This window comes from Myiozetetes cayanensis, unplaced genomic scaffold, assembly GCF_022539395.1.
Source record: "Myiozetetes cayanensis isolate MyiCay16 unplaced genomic scaffold, myiCay2020 scf766, whole genome shotgun sequence".
NCBI classification, from domain to species: Eukaryota; Metazoa; Chordata; class Aves; order Passeriformes; family Tyrannidae; genus Myiozetetes; species Myiozetetes cayanensis.
In genome coordinates, this window is record NW_026088038.1 from 12,828 (window position 1) to 22,016 (window position 9,189).

At 52.3% G+C, this 9,189-nt stretch overlaps 1 pseudogene; it reads right to left on the reverse strand.

The window, feature by feature from the left end:
* Nucleotides 1–444: 444 nt before the first annotated feature.
* LOC126652325 (kinesin-like protein KIFC1) lies at nucleotides 445–8,287 on the reverse strand (annotated as a pseudogene).
* Nucleotides 8,288–9,189: the final 902 nt, after the last annotated feature.

Sequence of the window (9,189 nt, forward strand, 5' to 3'; positions counted from 1 at the left end):
GGAGCTTCATCCGGGGACTCATAGAGGCCAAGGGTGGGCACTGCCACTTTAACAGTCACGCCCCCTTCTTCCCCCTCAGAGACCTCACCCTCCATTTAACCCTTCACGCCCCTTCCCGCTCCCCTCCCGCCGCGTCCTCTCCCGCGCCATCTCAGGGAAAGTCGCCGGGGAAGGCGGCGCCGCGCGGCGCTGGGGAACAAGACGGCGGCGCCACCGCAGCCCTGAAGCGTTCGAAGGCTCGGAGCAAAATGGCGGCCGCCGCTGCTGCCAGTGCAGGCGCAGCCAACCAGCAAGCGGCATTCTCCTTACGCGGATTGAGGGCGCGGCCATTTTGGAGTAGGGCACGTGACAGAGGCAGCCAATCAGCGCTAAGCGTACATGACTTTTATTGATTGTTTGCATTTAAAATAAATTAATGGGCAGGGCTATGGGTGGGGCTTGCCCTCACTTCCAGTTGGCCTGGGCGGTGCCGATCATGCACTCGTTCACCTGGGGGGAGAGGGCAGGTGTGAGACCCCAAAACAGTCCCAAATCCCCCTGTGACCCCTCAGACACCCCACATCGGCCCCATCACCCCCAAATTCCCTTTGCTGACACTCCAAACCCCTCTAAATCCCTCCCAAAACTGTCCCAGGACCCCCAGACACCCTCAAATCCCCCAAATCCCCCAACCCCCTCAAACTCCCCAAGAACCCTAACTCAAACCCCCTAAATCCCCCCAACCCCTCCATCACCCCCATAAATCCCCCTAAACTCCCCAGGACCCCAAATCCCCCAAATGCCCTCAAATCCCCCAAGCCCCTGAAATCTCCCCAAAACTCTCCCTCCCCCTCCTCCCCAAGACCCCTCAAATCCTCCCCAAACCCCTCTGTGACCCCCCAAATTCCCCCATGCCCCGAGAACCCCTCAAATTACCCCCGGACCCTCCAAATCCCCTAGTGACCCCCTGAAATCCCCTAATGCCCCACCCCTGGACCCCTCAAACCCACCTTGCTGGCAAAGCGCAGGGAATTGAGGATTCCCCAAATTCTCCTCCAGGGAAATGGTTACAAACATCAGCCTGGGGGAAGGGGGTTAAATTTGGGGGATCTGAGAGTTCCCGAAAATCCTGGAGTCTCAAAGCCTCCTCCAGGACAGCCCAGAACACCCCAAATTTGGGGGTTTGGGGAGATTTGGGGGGAGTTTAGGAGGATTTGGGGAAGGATTTGAGGGGTTCAGAGGGGAATTTGGAAGTGGAATTTGGGAATTTGGAATTTAGGAGAGATTTGGGAAATTTAGGCTTTGGGAGGGTAATTTGGGGATTCAGGAGTGGAATTTTAGGATTCAGGGGTGGAATTTCAGGATTCGGGGTGGGAATTTGAGGGATCTAGAATGGAATTTTGGGATGCAGGGTGGGAATTTTGGAGCTGGCTACTCACACCTTGGCGTTGCCACGAGGCAGTTCTGGAGCAGGAAGGTAAGTTTGCTGTTCCTGTAGGAGACGTGCTGCTCCCTGCCGGGAATTCCGGGGCTCAGGAGCTCCAGTCCCGCTTTTCAGCTCCTCTCCCACTTCCCCACCTCAATCCCACTTTTCCAGCTCCTCTCCCACTTCCCCACCCCAATCCCACTTTTCCCATGTCAATTCCCCATTCCCCACCTCCAGACCCACTTTTCCCACCCTCATTCCATTTTTCCAACTTATTCCACTTTTCCCATCCCAATTCCTATCTCTTATCCCACTTTTCCCATGCCACTTCCCACTTTTCCTATCCCAACTCCCCATTTTTTCCACCTCCAATCCCACTTTTCCCATCCCAATTCCTCATTTTCCAATTTACTCCCATTTTCCCATCCTAATTCCCCATTTTCCTTTTCCCATCCCAATTCCCCATCTCGTCCCACTTTTCCCATTCCTATTCCCCATTTTCTACCTCAATCCCATTTTCACCCTTCAATCCCACTTTTCCCATTTCTTATCCCATTTTCCCATCCCAATTCCCAGTTTCCCCCTCCAATCCCACTTTTCCCAGCCCTCAGCTTCCCCAAATCCCTTCCCAACATTGCCCCAAAACCCTTCCGTTCCCCCAGATTTTTAGGATCCCAGAATTTTCTGTTCCCCCTGAATTCAGGAATTGCCCCCTCAAATTCTTGGAATCTTCCCTTTCCTCAGCTCCTGCTTCCCAAATCCCCCAAATTTCCCCCAAATTTCCCCTCAAAAATTCCCCAAACCCCTCCCTCTTTCCCCAACATTTTTTGGGACTCCCTGGAATTTCAGGAATTCTGGGAATTTCTAGAATCAGGGATTGTGTTACCTTGTTGCACAGGGGCGGTGATGCGAGCCCCAGGGCGCTGAGGCTGGAATTGATGGATTGGGTTTCCCGGAGCCGATCCCGACTGATCCCGACTTTTCCAGCCGCTCCGAGCCCGCCAGGTCCACCAGGGTCAGGGTGGCTGGGAATGGGAATGCAGAGAATGAGGCATTGGGGCAGGAAATGTGGGATTGGGGCTGGAAATGTGGGAATGGGGAATCTGGGACTGGGGCTTGGAAATGTAGGATAAGGGGCAGAAAATGCAGAGATTGGCATTAGGAAATCCAGGATTGGAATTGGTAAATGTGGGATTGGGGTTGGGAAATCAGGCTGAGGGTTGAGAAATGTGGGATTAGGAAATCTGGGATGAGGATGGAAAAATGATGGATTGGGGTTGGGAAATGCAGGATGGGGAGCTGCGAGAAATGTGGGATAAGAGGCATGAAATCCAATCTTGGGGTTGGGAAATCTGGGCTGGGGGTTGAGAAATGTGGGTGGGATTGGGGCTGGAAAATGACAGATTGGGGCTGGGAAATCTGGAATGGGGTTGAAAAATGTGGGATAGGGGTTGGGAAGCGTGGGATTGGGGCTGGGAAATCTGGGGTAAGGGTTGGGAAATGAGGGATTGGGGGCTGGGAAATCTGGGATAGGGGGCAAGAAATCTAGGATTGTGATTGGGAAATGATGGATTGGGGCTGGGGAAGCGTGGGAATGGGAAGTGCAGGGATGGGGGCCCTCACAGGCACAGCGCAGGTCCGTGCCCGCTGCTCCCCCGGATGCGCAGCTGGAACACGGAGTGGCTGCGGGATGAGCGGTTGTTGAGCCCCGTCTGGAGCCACCGAGCGCTGCGAACCTGCCCTCTGCAACAGCTCCAGCACCTGCAACCAACAAACCCCCAAAATGGGGCAATCATTCGAAAATAGGGATAAAACACCCCAAAGCATGGAGAAAACACCCCAAACCCAGCAGAAATCAGCACAAATATGGAGAAAACAGCACAAAATCACGAATTTTCCAAATTCCCCTGAAATCCTCAGAATTCCCAAATTCTCCCCAAATTCCCTCCCAAATCCCCAAGTCCCATCTAAATCCCCCTAGAATTCCCAAACTCTCTCAAATCCTGAGAATTCTGTGTTTCCTACCCCTCCTCTCTTTATCACTTAGGTGAGGTTGGGCATGTGCAGCTCAAATTGCCCCGAAATCCTTAGATCTCCCCAAATTCCATTGGAATCCCCAATTTCCTGGAAATTCAGCCCGAAAGTCTCAAATTTCCCTCTCAGAATTCGAAACTGCCTCAAATCCCAGGAATTCCGTGTCCCCACCTCCTCCTCTCTTTATCAGCCGCTGGGGAGGTTGGACACGTGCAGCTTTAAATTCCCTCAGAAACTCAGAAATCCCTCAGAACTCCCAAATTTCCCCTAAATCCCCAAGTCCCACCTATATCCCTCCCGCATTCCCAAAGCCTTCCAAATCCCGGGAGTTCCGTGTGTTCCCCACCTCCTCCTCGGTCTCCACAGGCTACCCAGGTGAGGTTGGGCACGTGCAACTCGTCGCTGTTGGGGCTGACCCGCGGATGTCCAGGTCGACGCGCGCTGCTTGCTGACAAGCAGCAAATCCACTGAGGGACTCGTTGTAGAATTTCCAGGAAACTGGCTGAGAAATGGTACTAAAACCGTCTCAGTCGCACCCCAAATCCAGGATTCATCCCAAAAACCACGATCCCGTGGTTTCTTGGGAATTACCTGCCAGCCTTTGCCTGCCAGGTCGTGGGTGCTCTGGAAGAGGTGCTGGACGGCCCTCGGGATCATCCCGCGGGATTCGGGGGCTCCCGGAGGTTCCGGCCCTTCCATCGTGAAGGTTTGCCGCTTCCCGTCTGCCCGTGGCGAAGATGCACACGGGGTAGCCATCCAGGGCAGACTGGGAATGGGAATGCACGGCAATGTGGGGAGTGGGAAGTTTGGGGGGATTTGGGGGATCAGAGAGGATTTGGGAGGAATTTAGGAATTCTAAGGGGATTTGGGAATTCTAAGGGGGTTGCAAAAAGGCTTGATGGGAATTTGGGGGGCATTCAGAGGAAAATTTGGGGATTCAGGGAAATTCAGGGAATTTGGGGGAAAATTTGGGGGACTTGGAGGATATTCAGGGGATTTGGGGGGAAATTCAGGGAATTCGGGGGGAAAATTCAGGGGATTTCGGGGAAAATTCAAGGGATTGGGGGGAAATTCAGGGGATTTGGGGGGTCAGATGGAGGATTTGGGAATTCTGAGGGAGGTTTTGGAAGGGGATTTGGGGAATTTCAGGTGATTTGGGGGGGATATTCAGGGGATTTGGGGGGGATATTCAGGGGACTTGGGATATTCAGGGGATTTGGGGGGATATTCAGGAGATTTGCGGGGATATTCAGGAGATTTGCGGGGATCAGAGGGAGGATTTGAAAAGAGTTTAGGAATTCTATGGGGAGTTGGGAATTCCAGAGGGTTTGGGAAGAGGCTTGATAGGAATTTGGAGGGATTCAGGGAAATTTGGGGAAATTTAGGGGATTTGGGGAGTCAGAGGGAGGATTTGGGAATTCTGAGGGGGTTTGGGAGGGGTTTGGGGGATCTGGGGCAAATCGGAGGGAAATCCAGGAAATTTGGGGGGACTTGGGGAGTCAGAGGATTTGGGAAGAACTGAGGAATTCTAAGGGGATTTGGGAATTCTGGGCAGGATTGAGAATTGTGGAAGGGATCGGAAAGAGTTTTGGGGAGAAATTCAGGGAACTCAGGGCGTCAGAGGAAGATTTGGGAAAGAGTTGGGAATTCTGAGGGGATTTGGAGGAGCTTTGGCAGGGGAATTGGGGTGAATTTAATGGATTTTGGAGTTCAGGTGAGTTTTGGAAGGCATCTGGACAAGCACTTGCATCTCCTGGAATATTTCCCGCTGGGAAAAGCTCGAGGAGTGGGAGGGTGGGGTTGGATTTGAGGGGCTTAGGTGGAAACTAGGGGAATTTCATGGAATTTTTGGGGTCAAGTGGGATATTTTAGGATACAGGTGAGTTCTAGTGGAAGCACACCTGGACCAAGAGCTGCTGGATCTCCTGGAATATTCCCCACTGGAAGCTCAGGTGGGATTCAGTGAGGGGAGGATTCAGGTGGGATGGAGCAGGATTTGGAGTGGAATTCCTGGGATTCTGGAGCTCAGGGGCAGATGTTTTTGGGGATGCAGGAAGGGGAGTTTTGGGAGGCACCTGGACAAGTAGCTGGATCTCCTGGAATATTTCCTGCTGGGAAGCTCAGGTGGGAACACTGCGGTCGAAAGTGAAGTCGTAGCGCAGCTCCGGCGCGCCGCTCCCGCCCACGTGGGACTGTGGGGAAAAAAATGGGAATTTTGGGGGGGGAAAATGGATGTTTTTGAGGAAAAAGGGGAGTTGGAGGGGGAGCAGGGGCAAGGACATTTTGCCCCCAAAAGAACCTTTTGCTTCACAAAAGGCCTTTTGGAAGGAAAAAGGATGTTTTTGAGGGAAAAAGCAGGATTTTTGAGGGGAGAAAAAGGGATTTTTGAGAAGAAAAAGGGATTTTGAGAAGAAAAAGGGATTTTGAGGAAGAAAAAAGGGGTTTTTGAGGGAAGGAACAGAATTTTGAGGGAGAAAGAACGGTATTTTTGAGGGAAAAAGTGAAATTTGTGAGGGGAAAAGACATTTTTAAGAGAAAAGGGGATTTTGAGGGGAAAAACATTTTTGAGGAGAAAAAACATTTATGGAAGGGGCCATTTTGAGAGGGGCAAAAGGGATTTTTGAGGAGCCATTTTGGGTGCACCCTGCTCACCTCATCAGGCCGGGTGAGGGACGAGGTGCTTTGGGGTCCTGGGGGAGAAGCGCAGGTGCTGCAGCCCCGCTGCCGCTCTGACTCCTCCGGCAGCACCGGCCGCACGCGGCAGAACACACGGATGTTCCCCTGGAAAACAGGGAAGAAACAGGATTTAGGGATTTCAGGAAGTTTGGGGGAGTCCCTCATAAATCCTCCCCTCCAGGCCCACTTTGAGCTCCTGGATGTCGATTTGTGGAGCGGCGCGCTCCATCTCCAGCAGGTGGATCCGCTCTTCCTGCTGATCCAGGAGAGGATTTTGGGATCTTTCCACCTCCTGGAGCGCAGCCATCTGGTCCAGCTTCATTTGCAGCTGCTCCTGGATCTGCGCCATGTGAGCCTGGGGAGAGGAAGAGGGGTGAAAATGGCACAAAAAGGGCAAAAAAAAGGTGGAATTTGGGCAAAATTCCCATGGTTTTCCCAATTTTCCTCATTTTGAGATGCCCCAAGGGCTTTTGACGTAAAAGAAAAGCCACAATTGGAACAAATCCCCAATTTTTTTCCCCTTTTTCTCCCACAGTCTGAGAGCCCCCTGAGGTATTTTTGGTTTGAAACCCAGTAACCGTGGTACAAATTCCCATTTCTTGCCTTTTTCCCTTGACTCCTCCCAGTTTCCAGCCACTCTGTGAGAATTTTGGGTGCAAAAACCGAGGAATTGATGCTACCCTCAGATTTCCTGCCTTCCTCCCCCTTTGGGACCCCTTGGTGCATTTCACATTGGAAAGCACTGAGAAGCGGCTCTGGATTCCCAATTTCCCCCCTCCTCCCCAGATATTTTTCCAGGAATTCCAGGCTGCATGTCATGGATTCAGGTGGCTGAAGTTTTGGTAACAGGGGGCCATAGAGATAATTTCGGTTAGAAGCTACTAGAAGCTTTTGCTGTTGTATGAAAAAGCCAATGATAGCCAGTTCAGGATGGAATTCCTACCACTAGCCAATGGTATTGGCTTCTGTGATTGATAACATATTTAAGAACACAGGGAGAGAAGCTGGAGAGAAGAGCAGAGGAAAGCATGAGATAGCAATGTAGGCTCCAAATTCAGTGTAGCAGGAGGGGAAGGAGAGGCCCAGAGGCCACCCTCTCCCCCTCCAGCAGAGAAAGACTGAAAGTCAGACCCCTGCCACCTGTGTAAGATTACTGGTGTGAGGAGATCCCCCTACAGCTCATGTAGAAGCCCACACTGGAATAAGTGGTTGCACAAGGAAGGTGAGACTTCGTGGGAGGCCTAAGATGAAACAGAGTCTTGCTGGAGACCTGTGGCCCATGGAGAGGGAAACCTACGCTGGAGCAAGTTGTCCCCAGGCAGGACTTGTGGCCCTGTGGGGGATCTACACTGATGCAGCTGATTTGTGGCTCAAGGGACAGCAGATTAGGGAAGAACTGTGGCCCGAGGATGGACCCACGCCGGAGGCGTCTGTCGAGGAGTGTCCCATGGGGAGGGACCCACAGGAAACAGGAAAGGACTCAAAGCCATCACCCCCTGTAACTGTGGTAACGACCATTGGTGAAGCAAGTCCATGGAGACCATCAGAATGCAGAGAGAGAGAGAACTTCTGCGCCTGATGGAAAAGTGACCCCCAGGACAGTGGACTGGGAAGAATTCCTGTCTAAGAGATGGATTTTAACAGTGGCAGAAGCAGCCACTGGCTGTGACTTCCTCCTCCCTTTCCCATCTCCCTGCGCTGTTGGGAGAAGGACTGGGAACATGGAGGGAAGGGGAGTGGAGAAAAGGTGTTGTGTTTTAAGACTGTTTTATCCTTTTACTCTTTAGTTCTTATTCTCTTAGCAGTAAATCGAGCTTTTAGTTGAAGTCTGTTAGCAATAAATTTAAGTTCTATTCACTTTGAATCTGTTTGCTTGTGACAATTAATTACTAAGCCAGTCTCCCAGTTTTTATCTCTCCTCAGGAATTCTCTGACTGGTTTTTGCTTTTAGAGGGGGGAAGAGGGGAGAAAAGTAAGTGTTTAAAATCCAGCCAGGGTTGAAACCCTGACACCGCACCTTTGTGTTCTCTAGGTTTTCTGACAGTGCTTGCTCCCGAGCTCTGCCCTCATCCCGCTCCCGAGCGCTGCTGCTCCTCCTCCTCCAGACGCCGCTTTTCCAGAGCCAAACCCTCGGCCAGGGAGCGGCTCCGCTCCAGCTGCACCTCCAGGGAGCTGAGGGGAAAGTGGGGGGAAATCGCATGAAAATGGGCAATCCCCGAATTTGGGGCAGGGCCGGGGCCATTCAGGGAAGATTCCTGAGGGATTCCGGGGGGATTGAAAGGAAATGGTGAGAGATTTCGGGGGATGGTTTGAAGGGTTCTGAGGGGCTTCTGTGGCAGCCTTGAGGGAACTGGGGGATTTGGAGGGAATTTTTACGATTTGGGGGGGACTTTTGTGGGGATCCTTGAGAGGATCTCAGAAAATTCCCATTTTGAGGGATTTTGAGGAAATCTTTGGAAGTTGAGGCGATTTGGGGAAATTCTGGAGCAGCTGGAGAGAATTGGGGAATTTTTGAAGGGTTTGGGGAAATTTTAGGGATACTGGGGAAATTTCAGGGGATTATTTGAAGGGTTCTGAAGAAATTTTGTGGGATCTTAAGGGGTCGGAGGGATTTTGAGGAAATTCTGGCTATTTTTGGACCAAGAGCCACCCCAGTATGCTTCCAGTCACATACAGTATGATCCCAGTCAGTCCCACTATAATCCCAGTCACTCCCAGTATGATCCCAGTTGCTCCATCCCAGGCCTGTGCTCTGCAACATCTCCATCAGTGACTTGGGCACAGCCCTGGAAGGGACACTGAGCAAGTCTGGAGATGACACAAAGCTGGGAGGAGCTGCTGAGTCCCCAAGGGCAGGGAGGCCCTGCAAAGACCTCGACAGATCCAAGGGCTGGGAATCACCAACCATGGGAAGTTCAACAGGGGGAAGGGCCGGATTGTGCCCTGGGATGGGGCAGCCCCAGCTGGACGGACACACTGGGAATGAGAGGCTGGGAAGCAGTGCCGGGAAAGGGCCCTGGGGGTGCTGGTGGGTGCCAGTTGGCCCTGAGTCCGCAGTGCCCTGGCAGCCAGGA